This window comes from Kogia breviceps, chromosome 1, assembly GCF_026419965.1.
Source record: "Kogia breviceps isolate mKogBre1 chromosome 1, mKogBre1 haplotype 1, whole genome shotgun sequence".
NCBI classification, from domain to species: domain Eukaryota; kingdom Metazoa; phylum Chordata; class Mammalia; order Artiodactyla; family Physeteridae; genus Kogia; species Kogia breviceps.
The window spans coordinates 81,921,221-81,937,442 of NC_081310.1; the positions used below are offsets into that span (position 1 = coordinate 81,921,221).

The 16,222-nt window shown below is 48.2% G+C and overlaps 3 non-coding genes across 3 annotated transcripts; 1 reads left to right on the plus strand and 2 right to left on the minus strand.

Annotated features, from left to right (window-relative positions):
- Positions 1-88: 88 nt before the first annotated feature.
- TRNAH-GUG (transfer RNA histidin (anticodon GUG)) lies at positions 89-160 on the minus strand. Its single transcript has one exon. It is a non-coding gene; the product is annotated as a tRNA-His (tRNA).
- A 700-nt stretch (positions 161-860) lies between these two features.
- Positions 861-934, plus strand: TRNAN-GUU (transfer RNA asparagine (anticodon GUU)). Its single transcript has one exon. It is a non-coding gene; the product is annotated as a tRNA-Asn (tRNA).
- A 6,144-nt stretch (positions 935-7,078) lies between these two features.
- On the minus strand, positions 7,079-7,151 carry TRNAV-CAC (transfer RNA valine (anticodon CAC)). Its single transcript has one exon. It is a non-coding gene; the product is annotated as a tRNA-Val (tRNA).
- Positions 7,152-16,222: the final 9,071 nt, after the last annotated feature.

Here is a 16,222-nt window from a genome sequence, read left to right on the forward strand (position 1 = left end):
GAAGGCAGTGCTCTCTGGCCCCCAGGCCGGTGCAAGTTTCAAGACAAAGTAAAAGGGGAGCCGCCGTGCCACGTGAGAGAGAGGAGGGTGCCGTGACTCGGATTCGAACCGAGGTTGCTGCGGCCACAACGCAGAGTACTAACCACTATACGATCACGGCGCGCCACGGTCCCCGCGGCGGAGGGAGCTCTTGCTCTTAGGATGTTGACGTAAAATCATTCCAATTACTGCGCTGTGCCTGGACAACTGTAGGTATTCGTAGTCTTCTCTCATGCCCGCTCTCCCTTTTCCACTCCCGTCCTCTCAATTCTGGTACACGATGATCAAAACAAACCAAACCAAACCCAAACCCAATTCTCATCTCCCCTAATCCAGCACGTGACTCTGCACAGGCCTCCCGGGAAGTCAAGCTGCGCTCGTGCCCACCTCGCCGGCTTCTTTCCCGCCTCTTCGCGTTTGCCCCTTTGGACCAGCCCTCCCTCCCCAGCCCCTGGTTCCGGCTCGCGTGCCACCGACCGCGGCCGAGCGGAGGGCGGGCAGCGCCCGCGGAGAGAACGGGGAGCCGTCACGGAGCCAAACCCGGCGTTCAGCTTCCCTCGGGGCCCCCTCGGCTCAGGCCCCCGGGGGCGTCTCCGGGGCGCTGGACATCTGCGGCGGGGACGCTCGGCTGCCCTTCTGCGTTCGGAATCGCCCGACGCACGGCTTTGCCACGGGACGAACGCGCTGCGTCGACTCCACGTCTGCGGTTGTCCGAGGCTTTGGAGCCGTCGCCGCTGTCCTGCGAAAGGCGAGTGACTACGCCTGGCGCGGAAGCTGTGTTTCATCTCCAAGGCAATGAGAGGGGAGAATGGCGGTCGCGTGTCTCTGTGGCGCAATCGGTTAGCGCGTTCGGCTGTTAACCGAAAGGTTGGTGGTTCGAGCCCACCCAGGGACGCCTTTCTCCCGCCTCTTTTAGAAAGTAAAGGCTTCGTGGTTCTTTCTGCTCTGCACACTCTCTCCCGTAAAGGCCGAAAAGGGCTCCTCCACTACTACCCTTCTGTCCCCCGTGTCCGGTTCACAACACGAGGACATAAGGGGCGATCGGAATTGGTCGCCTGGAAATCCTCGAAGGAGTACGGCTGTCATCGTCACTTTCTGAATTCCTTTTCACGATGGACTCTCTTGCGTCCGTTGTTTGCACGTACTAGTCTTTCTTTAACCCTTTCCATATACTTTTGAAATTAAGTTGGTTCTACGATTTCACGTTACCAATAATGCTGCAGTCATCCTTCTTGTACAGGTATCTTTGGCCCCTTGTACAAGGTCTTCTTATAATAGGGAAGAGTCCTGGAGAAGCAGTTGCTCGATCACATAGCGCTTCCATGGTTCCTATGATTCCAGTTCCGCTCCTTTGCTGACTTACTAGGTATCACTCTTTCTTTTCTTATTTTAGCGACTGCTTGACTCTCTGTAACAGACTTCTGTAACTTACCACAGTCTGCCTTCAAGCGATGCCACACTTGTTCGCATTTCTTCCCTGCTGGCCGTTATGCTGTCGTCACTATGCATCTAACTTTGCATGTGTCCTAAACCCCACAACCCACCGTTATTACTTTAGAAAAATCGGTCCCATGTTTCTAAAGAGACTTAAATAATAAAAAAAATCCTTACGTATTTTCCCAGGCAGATACCTTTTCTGTTGTCCTTCGCCCCTCTGTGTACCTCCAGATTTCCATCTGGTGTCAGTGGACTCCTTTAACATTCCTTATAGTGTGGGTCGGCGGGTGATGAATTCTTTCAGCATTTGTATGTCTGTAGATGTCATTATTCACTTGCATTCTTTTTTTTTTTTTTTTTTTTGCGGTATGTGGGCCTCTCACTGTTGTGGCCTCTCCCGCCGTGGAGCACAGGCTCCGGACGCGGAGGCGCAGCGGCCATGGCTCACGGGCCCAGTCGCTCCGCGGCACGCGGGATCCTCCCAGACCAGGGCACGAACCCGTGTCACTTGCATTCTTGAAAGACATTTCTTGGGGAGGAGGCATAGAATTCCACGTTCTTTACAGATGTTGCTCCACTGTCTTCTCACTGCTTCTGATGAGAAATCTGACATAATCTTTATTTTTGTTTTGTGTATGTACTGTGTCTTTTCCCTCTGACTGCTTTGGAGATACTGTTCTATTTCAGTGGGGTAATGCGCAGTTTAATTATGATGTGGCTAAGTGTGGTTTGCTTCGTGTTTCTTGTCCTCATAGTGTTCATTGGGCTCTTTGGAAATTTTTCTGTCAGTGTTTCTGCAAAAATTGTTCCTTCTCTTCTGGTCTTTTCAGGGACTCCAAATTACTCATATATTGGGCCTTTTAAACATACCTTACCACTCAGTGATGCTATGTTCATTTAAAAACTTCTTTTCGCCTGTAGTTTCATTTTGGATACTGTCAGTCGTTCATGGCTTGACATTCCCTGATCCTTTTTGTTTCCTTTTTTTAAAACTCCCCCTGCGACGTCTAATCTGCTATTAATTCCATCTGGTGAACTACATAATATCAGATGTTATCATTTCCATGTCTAAAGTTTGATTCTGGCCATTTGTATGTGTTCTACATTTCTACTTAACTCTTGGGACATACGCAACACAGTCCTAATAACCATCTTAAAGTCCTCTCTGCTAGTTTTACCATCATGTCAGTTGTGGTTCAGTTTTGATTGATTAGTCTCCTCCTTACACCTCATGTTTTCCTGCCTCTTTGCATGCCTGGCATTCTTTGATTGGACGCCAGACATTGTCAAAGTTTCCCTTCTTGGGCACTGGCTATTTTGGTATTCCTCTAAATCTTCTTGAGTTTTGTTCTGGGGCACAGTTAAGCGACTTGTAAACAGTTGGATCCCTTTGGATCTTGCTTTCATGATTTTTGGGGTTGGTCATTCTAGGGCTTATTATTCCCACTACTGAAACAAGAGTTTCCTGAATGTCCTTCCCAATGACCCACGAATTATGAGTAGTCCAAGTCCAGTCTGGCTGGGGGAAGCGAGTACAATTGCCTGTCCTGTGTGAGCACCAGGCACTGTTCCACGATCTTTTAAGAAGTTTCTTTCCTTGGCCTCAGGCAGTTTCTTCAGAAGCATATCCCAATCATTACTCTGCGGAGTGCTTGAGGGAGACACGTTCATAACCCTGGATTCTCTGTCTATCTCTCTGATCACTGGATCTTTGTCCTGTGGACTCTAGCTTCCTTACTGTCCTACCAACACCCAGCTTCATCTCCACCATCCAAGGAGTTGGCCTCAGATGCCCCTCCTGGTGCCCACCCAGCCTGGAAACTCTCTGAAAGCAGTAAGCTGGGCCAGTGGCAGGCCTCACCTTGTTTGTGTCTCATCTCTCAGGGGTTGCTGTCCTTTGCTGCCTGCTTTACAGTGTCTGGACAACTGGTATTTCATGTCTTTTATCTTTTTCATTTCTTGGGGGTGGTGGTTTGGGCCGTGGCGAGATTCCAGGCAGGAGGGTAAACCTGATTTATATCACTCCACCTTTGCCAGAAGCTGAAGGCATTCTTTATGTGTTCCTAGCTTGACTTCAATAGGAGGTGGGCCAATTTGTATCCCAATGTATTTTTCTAACTCAGAGTAAGAGTCTTTTCTTCATACTCTTGCCATCACAACAAAGTTTCTGTATCACTAACTGACATGCTCACAAGCAGAGTGGTGCCCTCCTGACTCATGTAAGCCAGAGGTACAACAGAAGGACGATGTGGGCACTACCCAGAGATACCCTATTGCATATGTTCAGCACCTCAACTGCCAAGATGTTTAGAAGGTCTTCCAACAACTGTAATTGTTTTCGGTGGTGAGCTACTTAATGGGGTCCAGAGTAGACTGGCTAGAATGACCCCAGATTTCTTCCTGCCAAGCAGCTTATCGACTGGAGCGGGGGAGAAGCCACTGGTCCCAGGCATTTCTTCCTCTTCCCTTATCTTCTGAATTGTGTTTTTGCTTTCGTTGCATGCACACAATCTAATGACTGGCCTCCCTGCTATATCACCAGCGTGCGTGAACATGACCGTGACTGTCTCTGTATGATTCCTTGACAGTGTTGGGCTATTTCTACAAAAATTATCCTATTTGAGACAAACTGTTGGAACCACAGGATCTTGCTCCTGATGATGCATCTTGTGCAGACCTGGGTTCTTAGAGTTTTTGCCTTCCCTTCCCTTCCCATGGTTGTTCTGTTGAATCTCATGAGCAAAAACACGAGCTCTTCAGCTTTTACGGGCTAAATCGGATAGGACCTTTTCTCCCCACCCCCTTCCTCTCATTCACTCTCTGTCTTTGTGTGCCTGTGTCTCTCTGTTCCTCACGCTCTAGGCTGCCCCCAGTCTTACCCACTGTCTTCTGCTGTTCAGCGTTCCAGGACCTTGCATTAGAATGCCATCAATCGCCAAGCACTTCATTGGGTGCTTATGAGGTGCCAGGCCCTGTCCCAGGAGAGATGTTGAATTGTGAACAAACCCAAAGTCCCTGGGCCCACTGCACCTGCACCTTGAGGCATCCAAAAGGGGCAGCCCAGTGGGAACACAGTCAGGCTCGTCCGCCTGCCAGAGCCGAAGAGCAGGAGCAGTGAGTGAAACAAGGGAAGCATAGCAAAGAATGGGAAAATGGATGACTTCATTTCTAGAAGGCAGGTGACCAAGAACGGGGAATTTAAAAAATAATAATAATAAACAAACACCTCAGGAACACAGCAGGTCTCCAGTGACAGCTCCTTACTTCCTGGAGCACTGATGCCATGGGTTTTACATTTCTTCAGGTGACATGAGGGCTGCGTTCACCATCATCCCCTAAAGATTCCCACAACTCCTCCTAACCTGTGAAACTTTGACCACTCTGCAGTCTATAAAAACATGCGACTGCATTATACCGAGTTGGACAGTGTTTTGTTTTTCCTGTCTTAATTAGATATTCTCCAGGCAAAGATTATACATTAATTAACTCAATTTAATATCAGCCAGAGAACTTAAAGAGAACAATAGATCTTAAAATGGCAACTCGAACCGAATCCTAATAGAGAAATGCATGTTAGAATCGTATATTGGGTGACGCCTAAAACGGTTTACCCCCAAATTGTAACTGACATAATTAAGTCGCTATGATTTTACAGAATTCTGAGACGTAATCTTTATTTAAAAGATATTCTAGGGCACATGTATTTTACTGGAACACATAATTCTAAATCTTATGAACTTCCATAGCTATTGGAATTAAAGTTTGCTTATTGGATCAGTAAAACCAGAGGAGGAAATTTAGGCCGTTCAGTGTCATGAGCATTTTGAAGAGAAAATAAATCCAAGACGTGTACACGCTAGAATACTGTGCCAGCAATACTTTCCACATCAGTAGAGAATCCGGAAGACAACGTAAAGTAGTGTTTAGACAGAAGTTCTTAAACTCTTGTGATGCATACAAAATTGTCTACCCGTGCAGACGCTTCTGGGAAGCTCTTGAGAACTTTCCCCCTCCCTTTCATGCACTTCCCACCTGCTCCCTTCATCCTCCCACCACAGGGAAGATCCTACACATTTCTGTCCCCTGCAGGTCCCAGGGAGCCAGGCAAGGGCCAAAGGGGCAGCTTGCACTTCCCTGAAGGGCCTTTCCCGAGGTAGGCGGTCCCAGCGCTCAGGCTGACCCAAGACCCCACTGCCCGCCAAGGCAACCGGGAGGAGACCTGAGGGCAGCCGGTCCGGGGGGACGCCTACGAGCACAGGGCGCGCCTGGCCTGCACCTGGGGGAGAGCCGAATCCAACACCGCCTGAAGCTTCTCTGCAAGCCTGAAGGGAACGGATTCCAGGTTACTCCAAAAGGCGTCGCAGTTCATATATAGGGAGAGAGAGTGAGAAAGCAATAGTGAGAAAATGTTAACTCTGCGCGGCTAGGTCCAGAATATACCTTTGTATTTCGAGTGTCCTGAATGTTTCAAATGTCTTACTGAGTTTTTGGAACTCAAATCGCAGGTTGTCTTTGGATGAAAACTCTGTGAAACCATCAGGTTTCTGACATGAAGGAAGAAAAGAGAGTCGGATTCTTCTTCCACGAAAGGAGGTTTCCCTGAGCGGGAATCGAACCCGGCCGCGGCGGTGAAAGCGCCGAATCCTAGGCACTAGACCAGCAGGGAGCCGCGCAGGAGACAGATTCTCAAAATTGGCCTCTCCACTTGAAAACTGTGACAGTAAAGGTTGAATTTCTGAGAAGGGCCGAGCAGAAAAGAAGGCGATTCCCAGCACCCCTTAGGCTGAACGCAGTAGCGCACGGCGCCCAAGTCGCTGCCCCGCTGCTCATCGCCCTTCAGCTCTCCCGACCTGGGCGACTCTGGACTCTGAGGTCAGGCCACAAGGTAACTGGCCGGGTTTCATCCTAGTCTAACTTTAGCTCTACGTGCGGCCGACGCAAGGACATGCTCTCTTTCTGAACCTCAGTTTCCTTTTAAATCAGGGGCCCATTGGGGCTCTCAGCGGGTGATGAGCGGATCCGTCTACTTCGTGATCTCTGACCTGGCTCCGGGGTCTCTCCTGATAACTGCACGTTACCGGCTCCTTTTCCTCCCCGACCCGCTCAGTTCGCGCGGAGCGTGACATTCTTCATCTACGTGTCTTTGGGTCGAGCACCCGGGGTGGCGTTGGGTTCCTTCTCTTTCGGCCTGTCACGCAAATCAACGTGCTCCGCACGTGTGCTGAGGTGGGGGAAAGCCAAGGGTGCTTCGCAGGAACGAGCTCCTTGCTTTTCAGACATGATAGGTGTGTCAGCGTGTAGAGGAGATTTAGGCGCCTGAAAATAGGTGAGCGGATTTCCGAATGTAGAGGTAACCTGAGGTGAGCCTTGTCCTTTGCCCACTTGGATCAGCTGGCTGTGGCCTGCACTCCACAGTGACTCAGAGCAGAGAAAGGAGGGTTCCTAGTGCTGAGCAGGCTGTCAGGCATCAAAGCAACTCCTGCCCTGTACCTTGGGGATGGAAAATGCAGCCGCGCAGGTCGCTACACCTCACTCCCCTCGCCCCCCTTTCATGTTTTAAATGGGAATGTAAATTTCAGGAAAAAGGCAGCAGCGTTAAGTCTGTTTCCGCCCGGTTTCGAACCGGGGACCTTTCGCGTGTGAGGCGAACGTGATAACCACTACACTACGGAAACGCTGCTCCGAGTCCTCAGCTGTATCAGTGAAAACCACAGGTCCTGGTCACCAACGTTTTAAAGTGAACAATAAACCGGCAAGCACCAGCGAGCCCTCAAGAGACAAGACTGTGACTCCTGAGAGGCCCTCGCTTAACTTCGGGATCCCGCATCCAACGCAGTGTCTCCACTTCCACAACTAAGCACCCGAGGGCAGGAGTCGCCCCCGCTGACTCTCCAGCTCCTGGAATTTACACTGGTTCTTTAAAATAGATTCTCTATCGTTGGTGAAAAAGACTGATCCTGTCATCTATTTTCTGAACAGTTAAAACACATCACTCTAAGTTCCTCCTACCTGATAACTTCAATATCTCAATCATCTGTTGAGTCAACTTCCACGTTTCCTTGCTTCCGTTCCTTTATAGTCCTCGAATATTGTGACTGAAGGATGAACCTGTTGTGTGAAAAATGATAGATAGAGTCATGATGTTATCTTTCTCTGAAGATTGTGCACCCTGTCCCCCAGCAGGCAGCAGAGGGGAAGATCACCTCAATCCAGTCCTTGACTGAGCTGATTTGCAGGGAAGTCTCCGTCCACGGCTAGTTTGCGCACAGGGCCATGCTCTAGACGGCTAGGGCTCCCACCTGAGACCTTGAGGTGTTTCCTTGGGTCCTGCCCCTTGAGGAATTCTGAACTTCCAGTTTTATCTCCTTCATACCATGATACTGATGGAAATTCCACTCTCTTTCAGCCACACTCTGCTTGCCCTCATAACGTCACACATGCACATGGCTAAATTCGCAAATGTCCTCAGGGGAAATCCTGAAGCAAGCATCCAACACACTCATCAAGCCACTCCAGTACATTGGCTCCTTAAGTCTGAATACGTGGACAGCCCACATTACTTTCTTTCTTCTTCCTCTTTTTCTTCTTCTCATCTCCCTTCTCTTCTTCCTGCCCCATCTTCTCCTCCTCCCTTCCCTCTCCCCTCCCCTCTTTCTCCCCTCCTCCAGCCCTCCTTTCTTCCTCGCCCTCCTCCTTCTCGTTTTTTTTGCTTGCCAGATTTGTGAGACTACTTAGAGTGTTGCTGTTTTCCCTGACCCTCAGCAGCTGCCCTGTCCCCAGCTTCCCAGTCACTTGTGCCTTGCCAAGAACTGGCAAATGCCCTAAGGGGAAAAGGTAGAGAATCAGTTTCATTCCAATGAGCTTCTCTCTCTCTCTCTCTCTCTGATCCTGTGGGTCCTCGCTGTATAGGTATTTCTCCAACGACCTCAAACAGAATTTCTTTAAGCCAGACTTTATTTGGTTGTTTTCAGGGTCAATGCTGCCTTGCTACAAACACTGCACCATAACCGAGAGAGGAAATCTTCCACAACTTCCAGGTAAATTATATTTCCCTCCTTTGATTTCTTACAAACAAAACAAACAAAAGCAACCAAAAAGACTGAGTCACTGGTACATACTTGGGCTTTTCTTATAACACTTAACAGACTGTATATTGAAAGATCTTGCTGGAAGCGTGTGCAAAATATTGTCTACCGTGAGCTGAACAATCGTCATGCCTGTCCAAGGTCCAAGAAACTGATGAGGCTGGATCCAGTCCCCCATTGCAGTTAGATCACCACTTAGATCAACATCAAAACCAAGCACTTTTCCAGATGGTGAACACTAATATGGGGCAGAAGAGATCAGTTAAACCATTAAACACTCATTTATCGGGGGAATGTTGAAAGTCAGCAGCGAGACAGTTAGAAGTGGAAATAATACCAGATTTCTCGGAGCTTCACTGTGTGACCAGCACTGTTCCTGAGTGCTTTACTGCGTAATAACTCATTAAGTCCACATAACAACCCTAAAAGATCGTGTAGGATATTACCACCCCCTTGTTGCAGACGAGAACACTGAAAAGCTGAGCTAACCTTGTAAGGGTCCCACCCCCGTGACAGTGAGAGCCAGCACCCAGACCCAGGCAGTCTGCCTCCAGCGCCCTTTCCCTTGGCCAACATGCTCACGGGTAACTGAGAAAACTTCACTAAGATTTGCATCCCCTCCTTCTTGTTCAACCTCCAAGATTTCAAAGAGAAAAAGAAGATTGAAAGGAAGGCCTACAAAACACTCAGAACCAATTAATGCAATGGAGAAGAAGAGAGAGACTAAACAGAACCATTTCGTCTTCCCAAGAAACAGACTCTATGCCTCTGGGGAGGATGCAATCACATCTCCAACCAGATGACTTTATGGGCCTTGATTTTCCTGATCTGAACTAGGGAGTTCCCAGAGGGGCTCCCAGAAAAAGGTGACAGTGCCTTCTGTGTTTAAGTTGTAGAGGGAACAGCTCAGCATTCCTGCCTTCTTGACTTCAGCCAAGAGGAAGTGCTCCTCGAGGGAAAAGAGGTAGGGAGGACATCCCAGAGAAATCAGACAAAAGCATGATTTTCTAAGTTCATTAGTGAACAGATCACTTTCATATTTAGCCATATCATGTACCTTTATCATTGATTACCTGACAGTTTTCATGCTTTGATTCACATTTTTACTTGGAAAATTTGTTTTTAAAATTAATTACCTCTCACTACCACAACTGAAATACCACTATGAATTGCCACAAGCAGGATGTAATACTAAAATTAAATAAAAAGAAAACGTGTTATTATGGCTAATAGCAGAGTTAATAGGCAGAGCTCGTGAGTTTGCACAAACGTTCCCTGGAGGTCTGGGCAGGGGCGGCCTTTAGAGCAACCTAGAGCAGCACTGGGGCTGCAGTGACCAATGTGAGAAAACCCTGGTTGTGCCTGGTTTACCACTGCCCTATAGTAGCCCTTAGGGTATGGAATGCTTCTTCTTTTCCAGCCGAGGGAACCACTAAAGTCGTCCTCTCAATCAAAGCTCAGAGACCACATAGAGATCAGTATAGACCCAGGAGCTACTAGTACTAGGGATGAACGAAATGGACTGGAATGAATCTAATGTTGAGTGAGAAGTCAGGACCTTGAAATTTAAAAATCTTATGTGTACTCACTCGCTAGATGAATGACCTTGATCTGCATTATCTAATACAGTGGCCACTAGACACACGTGGCAACTGAGTGCTCGAAATGCCGCTAGTGTGGAGATGTTGAATATTTCTTTTTTTACTTCATAATATGTAATTAATTTCAATTTAAATACTTGCATGTGGCTATTGGCTACACTATAGGACTGCACGGGTTAGAGAATGACCATTATACCATAAAATCAGCTGCTTTATTTCCCTGTAGCGATAAACAGATTTCATAAGATCTCATATCTACTAACAATTCTGAATGCCTTTCTCCATCTGCTTAGATACAGCTGAATGTCAATTCAGCCACGGGTACTCCAGGATGGGGCCGGCTGCGCAGCTGCCTTTGCTTCCTCGTCAGATCCTGACACCTCCACCAAGGGAATAAGAGCCTCAGCCAGTCCTGCTCTCTCACAGAGGGGTCTCATCTGCCTTGGCTAGTCACACAGCTCTACCCAGGTGGTAGAGCTTTCCCCCTTTCCTTCCACGTTTGATTATTATCGCTGCAGCACTGTGCAGGCGCCTATGTTGTATACGGCAGGGATTTCCTTGTGTTGGAAGGCAGCGGGGACGAGAGTAAGGCAGTCATGTCAGCAACTGCGGGACAGTGGTCGAATTTTTGTCCCATCCCCAGGACCCTGCTTTTGATTCCCCAAAATGGAGATTTACCGAATTTTGCGAAGCTAATTTCTCTATTGCACAGACAAGACTGAAGAAGTAGTATTATTCCTGAGTAGTAGTCCATTGCATAGATATTTTCCAATTTCTTTATCATTCTCCTGATATTGGACATTTGGGTTGTTTCCAGTTTGGGCTGTTATGAATAAGCTTCTGTGAACATTCTTGTTATACGTGTCTTTGTAGGCACATTCCCCCTCCACCCCCCCACCCCCGCCCCACTTCCATTTCTCTTGGTTGAATACTTAAGAGGCAGGGTGGAGATTTAATTTTATAAGAAACCGGCTAAATGTTTCCCAGAGTGGTTGTACCACTTTATAGTTACACCAACAATGTATGAGAGCTCTGATTGTTGACACATATTCTCTGCTTGACCAAACTCTAGGTCAGGCTCCTCTGAACTCTCTTCTCAACTAGGTCTTGATTCTTAGACCTCAGAGTTTCTGTTTGCATTGTCCAATTTTAGCAAGAATCCTGCTAAATCATTTTAAACAGAACGGCCCCCCATAGTCTCCTCCTTCTCCACCACCCTACCCCAGCTGATGCTTGATCACTTTGGCCGGCATTCAGCAAGAATCCCTTAGCTCGGCTTAGCCATAATTTCCCCTTACTGCTGATGTTTCCTCTTAGCAATATTCCATTCACTAACCCTCACCGTGCTTCTTGGCTATAAATTCCCACTTTGCTTTGTTGTATTCAGCGTTGAGCCTGATCGCTCTCTCTGTCTTACCACAAAACCGCATTGCACTAGTGCCCCTCCGACATAAAACGCATATTTCAGTGAGTTCCACAAACAATGCGTTGAAAGTAAAGTGGGCCCGATCTGGGGGTCAAACACAGCCGGCTGAAGTGCCCCTGAGTGTGTGACATCCTCAACAGTACGTGGTCGTTTTGTCTAGTTTCCCCCACACCTAAAAATCCTCACTTAAAAAAAAACCTCTCGGCAATCGTTTTCTTTGCTAAAACTTTTAAAGTGGTCTTACGCTAAGTAAGTGCTTTATAAAAAAGAAACCTATCTGTTGCATTCTTGGAATCCATCAAAAGCCAACGGAGAGACGTTCAAGTGCTACAAGTTCAAGTGCTGCCCATCTGGGGAGGCGGAGGGGCTGGCTGCTTACTCGCTGGCCGCCTGGCCTCGGTTGTCTGCTTTGGCGCCAACTGCTCACGGGGAACTCGACTCACCTTCACCAGCGCCGGGAGAACAAGGTCCCTGCGGACGCCGACCTCATCTTCAAGGTGCGTTTAGATGTGGAATTCGCATAGGATTTCTTCTTTTCCCTTAATCTGTTTCCACCTCTCCGTTGAAGAGACAACGGTCTCTTCAAGACCGTTTTTGGATCCTGAGTGGACAGGACTTAAAGGAAAGGCTGCCCTTCTACTACCCGTATCTTCCTGCCCGGACGTTACTGCCCGCGAGGGAGAACGAGAGGAGCCGGGAGGGCAGCGAATGCCCGAGAACCACAAAGTCGCCGCGTGCGCCCGCGCGCACCGCGCCCCTGCGTCACGCGGGCCGTTGGCCAATGAACCCACGCCGCCCGAAGCTTCTCCTCCGGCGCCACGCGAGGTGTGGGGCTCCCGACCCGGCGAGAGGGGCCCCGCTGAGACGGCCTGGCCCTGCCCCCTGCCCTCGAGGACAGGCCCGGACGAGGCCGATTTGGACGGGCGGAGCCAAGCAAAGTCTCAAGCGCGGCCCGGCCCCACGCTCCCGAGGTTACAGGTCTCCAGCCCTGAAGCCTTGGCTGACCGAGGGTCGCGAGTTGAATCGATCTCCACGCCTTTATCAGGAGAGTCGAAGGCCAAAATCAGACCAAGAAAAAGATTGTGTGGGTCAAAGTTCGCAATTAATCAAAGAAAAAATAACGATTTTCTGACAAATCGGAAGTGTGGTGTGAGAGAAAGACCGGCGGAAAAGAGAAGTGTGTTTGGTCTGAGCATACGGATCATCAGGTAAGGCGGGAAAGCTGCAATTGCCTTGCCGCAGGTTTTAGGGGAGAGACCCGGAATTTCGTTCAGAGCCCTGGGGCCCTCCTTCAAAGTCTTTTCCACCCAGGCCGTCCCCGTTCCCACATCCGCCGTCCTTTATGATATTGGAGATCCTGGGTCTCACTCTGGGAGCCTCCCGTCCCCCGCCCTCCTTTTTTGGAAGACAAAATTCCAAAAGTTTGCACCACTCGAATGTTTGCTTTTCAACTATCAGTCAAGGTCCTGAAAGCATCTGGACCACACTAATCAAAGGAGTCACTGACCAACAGCAGTCCTCTGATGTGCCTGAACTTCTGACTTCTGAATTCATTCAACTCAGTTCTCTGGCAGCTGGGATGAAGGCCCCTAAAGATCCCTCTAGGGAAACTCGCTAGAGGAACCTTATGGAACTTAGGCTTGGGGAATTCTTAGTAGTCAAGTCTCAGAGGTGTCATTGGAGCACCCTGACCTTTGTAGAGGCACAGTTGTGGATTCCAGACCCCAGGTGGGAATTTGTAGCCTTGAGGAGGAATTGGATCCTAAGTTGCAGTTCTGGTCCAGTTGGTTCTTTCCACACCACGCTCCCGAACCACAAGGGCTCTCAGTGTAGTTGGGAGCTGTGGTGTCCCCAAGTCCAGATATGGTGGTTGCAGAACGTCAACTACTGGGAGTGTTATGAGCTTGCACCCAACCTTGAATTTAGAACATCGGTAGTTCAATGGCAGTATCTGAGGTTTCGTGTGCAGTACCCAGATTTGATTCCTGGCCAAGGTATGTGTTTGCCATTCACTCTGCCACAGTTTATTTTCTGCCTCTGCGGAGCATGTGTGGGAATCTTTATTGTGCATGCAAGATTAGAAGAGTCACCCTTTTTACTACCTCTGCTGGACTGTTTATTGCACAGATAAGTCTGTTCCATGCAGAGATCTAGCAGCCAGGAGCCATGATGCTGTCAACTGAAGAAACTGTGGAGAACCCAGCCATGATTTTGGAATAAAAGATATTCAAGAGTTTGTCTAAACAGTAGCTTGGCAGCCTTGGGGGCCAGGTTGTGATCCTAGGGGGATTAGTGCTTGGCCTGAGGTGAAACAACCGCTCCTCCAGGTTGTATATTCCATGGTGAGAAGTCGGTTCTGGGGTGTTTCTGTAGTGTGGAACATTTGGAAATAATCTCCTTGGCATATTCACCTACACCTCTGGCTGATCTAGACAAAGCATCCTCAGGTCACTGTTTAACCCTGATTTGCAAGCTGGCCCTCGGGCTGGTCACAGGTAGTTTCTCAATGTGCTGTAGGGATGAAGGAAGTGAACCTCCAGGAGGGAGAGTAGCCCTGGGGTGGGACATATCCATCCAAAAGGGGCTGAGATGCTAGAGGCCATGGCCTCAGGGGTGCACGGAAGGGCAAGGCTTGAATGTACTAATCTGTTTATTGCTGACAGGAAGCTTGAGGAGGGTATTGGGCTTTGCAGGTAAGTGATGTTCAGAGCCTAGATGTATCAGGAGCCTGTGGCTTCCAATCACACCCGGAGCCTGTGCTCAGCACCCCCGTCCTCAACAGTGTCATTGGCTCCAGAGAGCCATACACACGTGAGAGAAGAGAAGAGGCTGAACAAAGCCCTGGCAGTTGTGTCCCCCAGTTTAGACAGATGCAGGAACCTGCAAGAAGACAAGAGGGGTCAGAGGCCGTGGGAATCCGTCTGAATCAGTACAGCATGCACTATAAATGCATTTTTGAAGCTGTCAGTGAATGTATGTAGGTAGCAGTAATTATGAAGCTGTAGGACTGAGGAATTTGTTTCTTTGCCTGTGGCTCCCTCCACCTTCAAAGCCAGCAAAGCCTCACTGAATCCCTCACAAGCTTGGACTCCCTCCAACTCTCTAGTTCTGACCTCTTGACCCAGATTTTAAAGGGTTCCTGTGATTAGATCAGTCAGATTACCCGGGTAATCTCCCCATTTTAAAGTCAACTGTATTATCTCTGAAAAGTACCTTTTGCCATGTAATGTAACATAATTATGCAAATAGTAGCCATAAAGAAGCTGCAGTGGCTATACTAACACCAGACAAAATAGACAGGAGACTTTGCAACAATAAAATGTTACCAGAGATAAAGAGTGATATTTTATAACAATCAAGGGGTTAATCCATCAGGGTGATGTAATAGTTGTAAACACAGTGCATCTAACAGAGTCCCAAAATGCATGAAGGAAAAACTGACAGAATCAAAGGGAGAAACAGACAATTCAACAATAATTATTGGAGACTTCAATACCACACTTTCAGCAGCGGATAGAACAACCAGTCAGAATAGCAGGAGGAGACAGAAGATTTAAACAATGTGACCTTACAGACACCTATAGACACTGCACCCAACAAGAGCAGTATAGAATTTCTCTCAAGTGCACCGAGAGCATTCTCCAGGAGACTATTCACTAAGACATAATATAAGCTAAAATACATTTAAAGGGATTGAAGTCATATACAGTTTGGGACATCTCACACACCAACACTACAGCCTAGAGAAAGGGTGGCAAGCGGGTTGGGTAGCCTGTCCTCCTTCCTTCACTTTGTCATGAATGTTCAGTGGCACTTATGGAGGTGGCCGTGGTCCCACAGTTCATGTGTAGGCCATCAGCCTGGAAAAGCTTGCAGCGGAAGAGAAGAGATAGATATTTCAGGGAAGTTGCCCTAGGCTCACAAAATCAGGGACGAATTGATACATAGGAAGTAAGCAGAGGTCAGGCGATCACTTTCTGTCCTGCCTGCCTGTGCCTCTCTTTAAAACCTGAGCTTCTATGCCACTAGATCCCACTGTGCAGGAGTGCTGTGGTCACGACCAACAACCATAGACCCATGATCTTAATGTTTACTATGCGCTGGCTGAGAATACAACCACAGGTCAATAGCTTTGCGTCAACACAAACTCTCTGTCAGAGTTCTATGAAAACTGCTCTTGGCATAAGGAACAGCATTCGTTTCCAAGTCATCCCAAATTAGGTGGCCACTGCACGTATTCAAAGAAACATTAAAAAAGTATTTCAGTGACTTTGACAAGTTGGAAAGAAACCCTGTGGCGCTAGGGTGACATTGACAAGTGACAAGCACGACATCTTATATACAGATTAAAGCACAAAGCAGCCTACAGGAGAAGAGGAGGGCGGGACTGGAGGCAGGGAGGTCAAACCTGATTTCAAGTTTAATGAGAAGCCTACATGCTTCCCTAGTGAGTAAAAAGAAGCCACCATAACATTGGTCTCCAACAAGAAGGTAAATAAGACACAATCTGTCTGGTAATCCTCATAAATTAATTATGCACACACGGAGCACAGTATTAGACTCAGGATTTTTCCCCCACAATATTAAAATGGTGTGGAAAAAACTAGAGAATCAAAGAAGAACACCAAGACACT